Genomic DNA, 12,576 nt, shown 5'->3' on the forward strand with positions numbered 1-12,576 from the left:
GATAATGAAACAAAATTTTGTTTCTAGGAGGACCAAGAAACAAGTGAGTGACCTAAGAGTTGACATGGATGTGGATTTTCTATCTATTCTACATCCAACAAAGTCAGCATTAGCATAAGCAATTTGTTCAAAAGTTTTAGTTTTTGGATATCATAATCCTAGATTAAGAGTTCTTTTTAAGTATTTAAAAATTTTTTTAATAGCTTTTAAGTGAGATTACTTGGTATTAGATTGAAATATAGCACATAGTCTAACACTAAACATAATATTAGGTCTAGTTGCTATGAGGTATAGTAAACTACCTATCATATGTTTGTTGAATCTCGGATTTTGATGATGAAGTCAATTGTCATTTGTTATCTAATCTATATGTTAAGATAAGTGTGCAGGATTAACTACGATGAAAGTAAGACATGCGGCAGGAGTTGCGCCGGAGTCAAGACAATGATCACGTTGGGAGTTCGAGAGTTTGACGGAAGTTCGGACAGTCGTCGGAGGTTCTGCGGGAACAAATCCGAGAAGTTCATAAGCTTGCCAAAGAAGCTCGTCGGAACTCGCCAAGTGAATCGTCGCAAGTCCAGGAGTTTGCCGGAAGTCCCCAGGAGCATCACCGAGGGATCATCGGATGATCGACGGAAGTTCGCTAGAAGAAGCGATTGATGCACCGGGGCAAGTTGCAGTAAATGTCTTAGTAAAAATCGTAGTTAGCACAATGATTAAGTTGGAAATGGGAGGTGATCCCATTAACTTAATCTCGGGGGAATTGGGCCCCTGAAAAACCCAAATTGGGCCGAATGGATCAACCCATTCGGACCCTGATTTCTGCCAGGCGGTTGAACCGCCCAAGGCAGGAGGTTGCACCGCTTGGGCTCAGTCTCTGAGCGCGACTGGGAGGTGCAACCGCTCCAGCCGGGCGGTAGCACCGCCTGGGGCTCAGTCTCCGAGCGAGATTGGGCGGTGCAACCTCCCCTGACAGGAGGTGGCACCGCCTGAGCTCGGTCTTCGAGCTCTGCCAGGCGGTGCAACCACCTCAGTCAGGAGGTGCAACCGCCTAAGCTCGGTCTTCGAGCTCTGTCAGGAGGTAGCACCACCCAGAGGCTCAGTCTTCGAGTTCTGCCAGGCGGTGCAACCGCTCCAATCAGGAGGTGCAACCGCCTGATCCCGGAATTCCGGGAATTGACAGTTTTGAGCTCCAAATTTGAACTGGGTTGGGGCCTATAAATACCCCACCCATTCAGCACTGAAAGAGCAATGAACTAACACCGAAATCTTGATCTTTTTCTGTGATTCTTAGAGCTCAAAATTGTTGTAAAGGCCAAAAGTTCTTCTCCCTCTGTTCTTCCAAGTTCTGAGTTGTAAAGAGAGGAGAGAAAATTCTGTAAGGGTTGTCTCCTAAGCCCGTCAAAAGGAGTGAAACTATAAAAGGGTGGTTGGTCTTCGCCTATTGAAGGAAGGCCTCTAGTTGACGTCGGTGACCTCGTCGGTGGAGGAAGCCAAAAGTGGAGTAGGTCAAGATTGACCGAACCACTCTAAATCTCAGTTTGCATTTACTTTGAGCATATTATCTTTACTGCAAACCTCCTCTAAAGCTTACTGCTTTCTGCGCATATACGATCGGGTTTCAAGCTTTGCACTTTCGAATCAGCGTTTAGATGTAAATCTATTTTTTCGTACGATTATCATATTTCAGTTTACATTTACGTTTTGATTTCAATCATAACTGCAAACTGCCTTTATATACTTGCTTAAACTGCATCTCGCCTAATCAAGTGATTTACGAATCAGCATTTAGACGTAAATTAGCTTCTTCGTACGAACGTCGTATTTCAGTTTGCACTTACACTCTGGTTTTCATCATAACTTCAAACTGCCTTCATAGATTGATTTTAACATCATCTCGCTTTATCTTAAGTTAAAGTAATCTTAGAATCGGCTTTCACACCGAAATCGTTTTTATTGTTTGAACGTGCTTTATCGTTGTAAGATTTCCGTTGCACTAATTCACCCCCCCCCTCTTAGTGCTCTTGATCCTAACAATTGGTATCAGAGCAGTGTTAACTCTCTAACGGATTAAAACCCAAGAGAGATGGCATACGCCGGAAACCAAGAGGGCCATTCTATTACACGTCCACCCATGTTCAATGGGACGGACTACACCTATTGGAAGACCCGAATGAGGATCTTTCTTATTTCTATGGATTTTGAACTTTGGAATCTTGTCGAAAACGGATTTTCGAAGCCTTCTCTTCTAATTATCGATTGGAATGAATTAGAGAAGAAGGCTTTCGCTATTAATGCAAAGGCTATGAATGCCTTATTTTGTGCACTTGATAAAAACGAGTTTAACCGTGTTTCGGCTTGTGAAACCGCATTTGATATTTGGCACACACTCGAAGTGACTCACGAAGGCACAAGTAGAGTGAAAGAGTCAAAAATCAATCTTTTGTTATATTCTTTCAAACTTTTCCGGATGAAACCGAGTGAAACCATTGGCGACATGTTTACCCGTTTCACGGATGTCGTCAATAGTCTAAAAGGACTCGGAAAAAGTTTTTCGGATTTTGAGCTCGTAAATAAGATTCTAAGATCCCTTCCTAAGAGTTGGGATCCTAAAGTCATTGCTATTCAAGAGGCAAAAGATCTAAGCAACTTCCCTCTTGAAGAACTAATCGGGTCATTAATGACCTACGAGATGACTTGCAAAGCTCATGAAGAGCAAGAAGACATCCTTCCAAAGAACAGGAAGGATATGGCACTTAAAACTTCAGAAGACCACTTGAGAGAAAACTCAAGTGATGAGGACTGTGATGATGACTTAGCACTTCTAACAAGAAAATTTTAAAAAATTATTAAAAGAAACAAGTTTAAGAATGAGACAAAAAATAAATTTGAACCCAAGAAGGACCAAGTAATTTGCTATGAGTGCAAGAAGTCGGGACACTACAAAAGTGATTGTCCCCAAGTCAAGAAGAGAACATCAAAGAAGAAGGCGCTCAAAGCAACATGGGATGACTCGAGCGCGTCCGAAGAAGAGGAGTCCAACACCGAGCAAGTTGCTCATTACACCTTGATAGCCATCGGAGAGGAGGTAACAAATTTAATAGATGCAGATTTATCATTTGATGAATTATTAAATGCCTTCCATGACTTATTTGATGAATGCAAGATTATTAGTAGAAAATACAAATTGCTAAAAAAGGAGCATGATAGTCTTGTAATTTTGATAAGTTAAAAACTGAATATCATGATAGTTTAAGTTCATGCATAAAATGCCATGATCTAGAAACTCTCCAAAAGGAAAACTTGCTACTTAAGGACACCTTGAAGAAATTCGAGGTTCGTAGCAAGTCATTGAACATGATCCTTGCAAACAAGGGTCACGTTCCCAAAAGAAGTGGAATTGGATTTGTGAGAAGTCCTCACCAAAATCCAACCACCTTCATAAAAGGCCCTATCTTACATGTTCGACACCAAAGCAAATGCAACTTTTGTTGCAAACTTGGACACAAAACGCATTATTGTCCATTCAAGAAAATTTATCCGAATAAATTAATTTGGGTTCCTAAAGGAACCATGATAAACTCTATGCAACATGATAAACAATGTAGATCTATTTTTGAGGCACCCAAAAGCAAATGGGTACCTAAAAATCATCCTTTCCTGTAAAGACATAAAAATTATAAGCTGGAGCAAGAAATAATATTATGCTCCTTGGATTCTCGATATTCATGACCCAAGATCCAAAAATAACTCGCAATGCTCTCTGGCCTAAATAACATATAAAGACTAGAAATCACAAATGCGATTTAGATATAATCTTATTTGATTTTTCAGAATTAGAAACGCATAATTATCAATTCACATATCCTCTGGATTTTCGAACCTATCAATTTCATCCATTCATAACTTTCGAATCTAACTCTATATCATGAACTGACTAAGTTTGTCATGAACTTGCAAGGCTTACCAACTTGAACAAACTGTCACAAACATGTGTATGACATTGAGAGTATGCACGTTAAAAGATCTATCTTGATCGTGCAAAAGTTCTTGTCTTAAAAAGAAAACTCTTACGTAATTACGTAAGTAAAGTTGATTGCTCTGAATGAAAATTCTTCTCAAGACAAAAACTCTCAAATCAGATCACACTGCGATCAGAACAAGTGCTCACCACCTGTAGGCGGTGGCACCGCCCCAGCTGGAGGTAGCACCTCCGGATGTCACATGTTGCAAGCGGTTGCACCGCCCCAGCCAGAGGTGCAACCGCCCGCAACTCTGCCCTTTTTAACCCAAGCTAGGGCCGGCAGTGAAACCGACCCCAACTCACTCCCTTCCCCTCTTTACTCTTCCAAAGCTCCTCCATCCCCATTTCTCCCCTCATAGCATCCCAAATACCCCTCATTTCGGAGCAAAACATCAACAATCCTTCCCTCTCTTGAAGATCTCACTAAGGTATTCTCTAAGAAGCCCTTAAATTCTGTCTTTGATTCATTTACTCTTGCTCATCACTATTCTTCTAAACAGCAATAGTTATGGGATCTAGAAGATCTTCAAGGGACAAAGGAAAGAGGAGATTAGTAGAAGATTTTGATCTCACCCTTTTCGATTCAAAATACCATGCTGAAAAGTTTTCCTCTTTCGAACTTAGGAGTGTCAATAAGGGAAAATATGTAGATTTAAATGAACTAAGAGACTTAGAGACAATCCAATGGTTTGCAAACTTAGATCTACTCCCTATTTTACAAATTAATGAACCCATCTATCCAAGACTTGTTAGATTGTTTTACAACAACATACAAATAGATGAAGAAGAAAGAATGTCTACCTATCTTTTAGGACAACATATCTCCATTACGGATAAATTCATTTACGACATGATAGGCATTCCCATAAAAAGTAGAGGACTTTACTTTAGAGGATCATGGGATGATGAAACTGTTAGAACAACATATGTTGAAGCCTTAGGAACAATTTTTGCCAATCCCAACTTAGCATTTGTTCCTAAAAGTTGTGAACATCTACTATCTCTAAACACTAAGGTACTTCATCATATCCTAACTAGCATCATTCTCCCTAAACAATACCATCATGATGAAGTAAGCCAATTAGAATTAGGAACTATGTATTTGATCATGAAAGGACATGACATCTGTCTTGGTTATCTTATCCAACAAAACATGTTAGAACTATCTAAGAAAGACATGATGCTCCCATATGGTGGTATAATCACTAGAATAATGAAAGCCTACGATATTCTAATACCACCGGAAGAAGTAATAAAAGTAGATAGGTTTAGCATAATAAATAAAAATCTACTTCACCGATTAAGATGTTTTTATAGAAACGGTAACTGGGTTAGAATGCCTAGAAGAACCGATCCCCCTCAACCTAAACTAGAACCGGAAACACCAGTCTTTAGGGGTACCGAATCTCCTCCGATCTGTCCCTTTGAGGAAACATATCCATTTGAGCAAACTCATACATCATCTGTCGAATATATTGGGATTCGGATGGACCGATTCGAACAAAGACAAGAATGGCTTGAACATCGACAAGATCAAATCCTATCTGAGCTGCAGCAAATTCATCGACAATTTGACTCTTTATTTAGGCACTTTAATTTTCCACCTCATGAATGAGCTTGTATGAACACAATCATCTGTTGTTATTGTAAACTCCTTATGTTACTCACCATGATGGGCTTTTCCTTGATCCTTGATATGGTTACCTGATATATTTTGTGAGCATATGCAGAGTTACAAACATCTCTCATTGTTTAGCTCTAATTTTACATTGAAACTAAATGTTTTGAAAACCTTGTGCCTTGATTTCCATGATAAATATAATTTGATAAAGTGATATACCAATGCAGTTGATAAGTTATGACATTGCCATGATATTGATACTAAACATCAACTAACTGATATTTTTACAAAACCTCTAAGTGAAGAGCAATTTAATTTCATAAGAAGAGAATTAGGAATGTTGATGTGTCCGAATACATAAACTAGTTAAAATTATTTTTTGGACTTTATTGAATGATCAAATCACTTGATTGCCATTACATGCCTAAATAACATGTTGGAAATTATGTGTTAATACAAAAATGTTTTGTCTTCATGATTGTATTTGAAAATCTGTAGCATAGTCTTTTCCGAATGCATGAAAGAGTTCATTTCATTTTCGGATTCGCTTAACAATTGGAATGCTAAAAATCGGATTTTCTCATACACTCTTATGAAAAATATTTCTTCTGAAATGAATTTGACGAAATAATTCCTGCTTATGAATTCCATCTTGAAATATGGATGATAGTATTTTTACTTGCAAAAAGTTGTTTCACACACATATCTTGACTCAAAGTAAACTCACAAATAGTTGGTATCACAAATGACTTTCCTCCTTCATGCAAAAAGATTATAACAAAAAAAAGGAAGAAGTATTCAAAGCAATCTACATATCATGCCTTCCTTGATAATTTGCTTATATTGTTCCCCTGGTATCACAATTACCATGCTTTTTGTTGATGACAAAGGGGGAGAAATATATGAATTGATACTATAAACACTGATGCTATGATTATGCCATGCTTGCATCACCAAGAGATATATGAACAGATGCTATGATTTGTATCGTGTCAAGATATCAAACAAATACTTGCATCGAAATTCTACGAGTTGATATCTTACCATGTGATGAAATGCAATACCTGCTACAAAATTTGAAATGTGTACATCATGTAATGATATCAAAATCTTACTTCGCAGCTTTACATGTTGATATCTTACAATATGATGAATTGCTACTATTACCATCATTCAAACTTGTTATATTTGAAAATGAATGTCAAGCCTTGACATCATCTTCAGAGAGATACATCATGATGGAAATCATGATGGGAGTATTGATAAGTTCAAATGATTTTAACTTATCAATATGTCTCTTGAATTCTTAGGTTTTGAATTCAAGAATGACTTATCTCAAGTATGGCATATAGATAGGGGGAGTTAAGGTTAACTCCATTATCAATTGATTGTCATCATAAAAAAGGGGGAGATTGTTGAATCTCGGATTTTGATGATGAAGTCAATTGTCATTTGTTATCTAATCTATATGTTGAGATAAGTGTGCAGGATTAACTACGATGAAAGTAAGACATGCAGCAAGAGTTGCGCCGGAGTCAAGACAATGATCACGTTGGGAGTTTGAGAGTTTGACGGAAGTTCAGACAATCGTCGGAGGTTCTGCGGGAACAAATCCGAGAAGTCCATAAGCTTGCCAAAGAAGCTCGTCAAAACTCGCCAAGTAAATCGTCGCAAGTCCAGGAGTTTGTCGGAAGTCCGCAGGAGCATCACCGAGGGATCATCGGATGATCGACGGAAGTTCGCTGGAAGAAGCGATTGACGCACCGGAGCAAGTTGCAGTAAATGTCTTAGTAAAAATCGTATTTAGCACAATGATTAAGTTGAAAATGGGAGGTAATCCCATTAACTTAATCTTGGGGCAATTGGGCCCCTGAAAAACCCAAATTGGGCCGAATGGATCAACCCATTCAGACCCTGATTTCTGCCAAGCGGTTGAACCGCCCAAGGCAGGAGGTTGCACCGCCTGGGCTCAGTCTCCGAGTGAGACTGGGAGGTGCAACCGCTCTAGCCGGGCGGTGGCACCGCCTGGGGCTCAGTCTCCGAGCGAGACTGGGCGGTGCAACCTCCCCTGACAGGAGGTGGCACCGCCTGAGCTCGGTCTTCGAGCTCTGCCAGGCGGTGAAATTGCCTCAGTCAGGAGGTGCAACCGCTTGAGCTCGGTCTTCGAGCTCTGTCAGGAGGTGCAACCGCCCCTGACAGGAGGTAGCACCGCCCAGATGCTCAGTCTTCGAGCTATGCCAGGCGGTGCAACCGCTCCAGTCAGGAGGTGCAACTGCCTGATCCCGGAATTTCGGGAATTGACAGTTTTGAGCTCCAAATTTGAACTGGGTTGGGGCCTATAAATACCCCACCCATTCAGCACTGAAAGAGCAATGAACTAACACCGAAATCTTGATCTTTTTCTGTGATTCTTAGAGCTCAAAATTATTGTAAAGGCCAAAAGTTCTTCTCCCTCTGTTCTTCCAAGTTCTGAGTTGTAAAGAGAGGAGAGAAAATTCTGTAAGGGTTGTCTCCTAAGCCCGTCAAAAGGAGTGAAACTGTAAAAGGGTGGTTGGCCTTCGCCTATTGAAGGAAGGCCTTTAGTTAACGTCGGTGACCTCGTCAGTGGAGGAAGCCGAAAGTGGAGTAGGTCAAGATTGACCGAACCACTCTAAATCTCGGTTTGCATTTACTTTGAGCATATTATCTTTACTACAAACCTCCTCTAAAGCTTATTGCTTTCTGCGCATATACGATCGGGTTTCAAGCTTTGCACTTTCGAATCAGCGTTTAGACGTAAATCTGTTTTTTCGTACGATCATCATATTTCAGTTTGCATTTACGTTTTGATTTCAATCATAACTGCAAACTGCCTTTATATACTTGCTTAAACTGCATCTCGCCTAATCAAGTGATTTACGAATCAGCATTTAGACGTAAATCAGCTTCTTCATACGAACGTCGTATTTCAGTTTGCACTTACACTCTGGTTTTCATCATAACTGCAAACTGCCTTCATAGATTGATTTTAACGTCATCTCTCTTGATCTTAAGTTAAAGTAATCTTAGAATCGGCTTTCACACCGAAATCATTTTTATTGTTCGAACGTGCTTTATCGTTGTAAGATTTCCGCTGCACTAATTCACCCCCCCCCTCTTAGTGCTCTTGATCCTAACAATGTTGAATCTCGGATTTTGATGATAAAATCAATTGGCAAATTATTTGATCTAATCAATGTGTTGAGATAAATATGCAGGAGTAACTACGATAGCAATAAGATGTAAAGCATATGATGGGCTAGAGTCGAAGACTCGGATGATATACCGGGAGCTCACCGAGAGTTCATCGTTAACGGAAGCACGTTGGAAGACTCGTCGAAAGCTCGTCGGAAGATCGTCGGAAGCAAGCCGGAAGACTAGCCAAGAGTTGGTCGGGAGTTCGTTGGAAGCTCGTTGGAAGATATGTCGAAAAGTTCGCTAGAAGATCGCCGAGGTGAAAAATCGACGTACCGGACCATGCTTACCTTAATCATAGTTAGAATGATAATTAGAGTTGATTTGAGAGGTATTCCCAACAACTCTGTTAAGGGCCAACTGGGCTCGGAGTTTGGATGGTTTGGGCCGGAGTTAAGGCCCAACCATGATGTTGAATTCTTGGCCAACGGTGGCATCGCCAGGGCTGGCGGTGGCATCACCTAGAAAGCAGCACCCCAGTAGTTATTACTGCCAGTGGTGGTACCACCCCTGTTAGGTGGTAGTACCACCAGAGCTGGGTCTCCGAGCTCTGTCAAGTGGTGGTACCGCCTAGACTGAGCGGTAATATCGCCCAGTGTTAGGTGTCAGGCGGTGGTACCGCCCAATAATGGCGGTGGTACTGCCAAGACCCCGAAAATCTAGGATTAGACATATTTTGGCTCCATTTTTGAAGCCATTGGGGCCTATAAAAATCTCACCCTTTCCTGCATGAAAGGACACGAAAGTATTGAGATATTCTTGAGTTGTTGGGGTGTAAAAGTATTTTAAGCAAGTGCTAGGGTTCTCCTCCTCTCTTTCTAAGTTTTGAGATCATTCAAGAGAGGTGTGAGACTTGTAAGGGTTCTCTCCTAAATCCGTGAAAAGGAGAAAGCACTATAAAAGGTGGTTGGTCTTCACCTATTGAAGGAAAGCTTTTAGTGGATGCCGGAGACCTCATCGGAGGAGGAATCCGAAAGTGGATGTAGATCATGTTGAACGAACCACTCTATATTATGGTTTGTTTTTCATAAATGCAATTTACTTTAACTACAAATCATTTCATAGCAAACTGCTTCTCCTCTTTATCTTGCTTATGCTCTCATACATTTCAAGTTGCTATCTTCTGATTTAATTTTCATCGAATGTACGATATATTTTATACGAAAATCGAAGAATTTATCACTTCACTAATTCACTCTCGTTTGGTTTAAAACCTAAGAGAGATGGCATTTGCTGGCAACCAGGAGGGTCATTCAATTACATGTCCACCCATGTTTAATGCGATGGATTACACATATTGGAAGACTAGAATGAGGATCTTCCTAATTTCAATGGATTTTGAGCTTTGGAACATTGTCGAAAACGATTTTTAAAATTCTTCTCTTCCAATGAACGATTAGAATGAGTTAGAGAAGAAGACTTTCACTTTAAATGTCAAGTCTATGAATGCCTTATTTTGTGCATTAGATAAAAATGAGTTTAATCGAGTGTCGATTTGTGAAATAACTTTTGATATTTGGCACACACTCGAAGTGACTCATGAAGGCACTAGTAGAGTGAAGGAGTCAAAAATTAATCTTTTAGTGCACACTTATGAGTTATTTCGGATGAAATCGAGTGAGACCATTAGAGACATGTACACCCGATTTACGGATGTCGTCAATGGTCTAAAAGGACTTGGTAAAGGTTTTTAAGATTTTGAACTCGTTAATAAAGTTTTAAGATCTCTTCCAAAGAGTTGGGACCCTAAAGTCACGGCCATTCAAGAGGTCAAAGATTTAAATAATTTTCCTTTCGAAGAACTAATTGGGTCACTAATGACCTATGAAATGACTTATAAAGCTCATGAAGAGCTTGGGGACACCCTTCTAAAGAAGACCACTTGAAAGAAAACTCAAGTGATGAGGACCTTGATGAAGACTTGGCACTTTTAACAAAGAAATTTAAAAAATTCATAAGAAGGAATAAATTTAAAAATGACACTAAAAATAAATTTGAACCCAAGAAAGATTAAGTAATATGTTACGAATGCAAGAAGCTAGGACACTACAAGAACGAATGTCCCCAAGCCAAGAAGAGGACACCAAAGAAGAAGGCTCTCAAAGCAACATGGGAAGACTTAAGTGCATCCGAAGAAGAGGAGCCAACCAACACCGATCAAGTTGCTCACTATGCACTAATGGCCATTGGAGATGAGGTAACAAGTTTAATTGATGTAAATTTATCATTTGATGAACTATTAAATGCTTTTCATCATTTATTTGATGAATGTAAATCAATAAGTAAAAAATATGAATTGTTAAAAAAGGAGCATGATTCTCTTGTTAGTAATTATAATAGATTAAAAGTTGAGCATAGTTTAGCTCCATGTACGAAATGCCATGAAGTAGAAACACTTAGAATGGAAAACTTACTACTTAAAGAAACCTTAGAAAAATTTGAGGTTGGTAGCAAGTCCTTGAAGATGATCCTTGCCAATAAGGGTCACGTTCATAAAAGAAGTGGAATCGGATTTGTGAGTAGCTCCTACCAAAATCCAACCACCTTTGTTAAAGGCCCTATCTTGTATATTTCACCCCAAAACAATTGTAACTTTTGTTGCAAACTTGGACATGTAGCTTATCATTGTTCATTTAAGAAGTGTAGTCCACACAAGTTGATTTGGGTTTCTAAAGGAATTGTAAAGAATTCTATGCAAAATGATAAGTTAAGCCGATCGATTTTTGAGGCACCCAAGGTCAAATGGGTACCTAAAAATCATCCTTTTTTGTAGAAACATATACCATCACAAGCTAGGAGCAAGAGATGGTATCTTGATAGTGGATACTCAAGACATATGACCGGAGATCCATCTCAATTCTCTAAGCTTCCTAGCCTAGATGAACGATATGTCACATTCGGAGACAACAACAATGGTAAAATCATTGGCAAAGGAACTATAGGTAACACATCCAACTTTTTTATTGAAGATGTGTTATTAGTTAATGGCTTAAAGCATACCCTTTTGAGCATTAGTCAATTGTGTGATAAAGGATATATTGTTAGATTTGAATCTAATGCTTGTATTATAGAAAAATCACATAAAAACATATCTATGATTTCTCTAAAATAAAATAATGTATACACTATCGATATTAATGATCTTTATAATGAAATGTGTTTTTCGGCTTTAAATAACGATGCTTGGATTTGGCATAGGAGATTAGGTCATGCTAGCATGAAACTAATCTCTCAAATTTCATCTAAATAACTTATAAGAGGAATTCCTCATATCAAGTTCGTCAAAAATAATGTGTGTGATGCATGTTAACTGGGAAAATAAATAAAAGGTAGCTTCAAACCTAAGAACCAAATAAACACCTCTAGACCTTTGTAATTGATCCATATGGACTTGTTCGGATCAATTTCTACATCAAGCCTAAGAGGTAGCAAATATGCATTTGTCATCATGGATGATTATAGTAGATACACATGAACTTATTTTTTGACACACAAAAGTGAATGCTTTAGGTATTTCTCCAATTATTGTAAACTTGTCCAAAATGAAAATGGTTTTATGATTTCGTCAATTCGACGTGATCACGATGGTGAATTTCAAAATCATGATTTTCAAGAATTTTGTGAATCTAATGGATACAACCACAACTTCTCTACTCCAAGAAATCCTCAACAAAATGGAGTAGTAGAAAGAAAGAATAGAAATTTACAAGAAATGACA

Source organism: Musa acuminata, chromosome BXJ2-1, assembly GCF_036884655.1.
Source record: "Musa acuminata AAA Group cultivar baxijiao chromosome BXJ2-1, Cavendish_Baxijiao_AAA, whole genome shotgun sequence".
Lineage (NCBI taxonomy): Eukaryota > Viridiplantae > Streptophyta > Magnoliopsida > Zingiberales > Musaceae > Musa > Musa acuminata.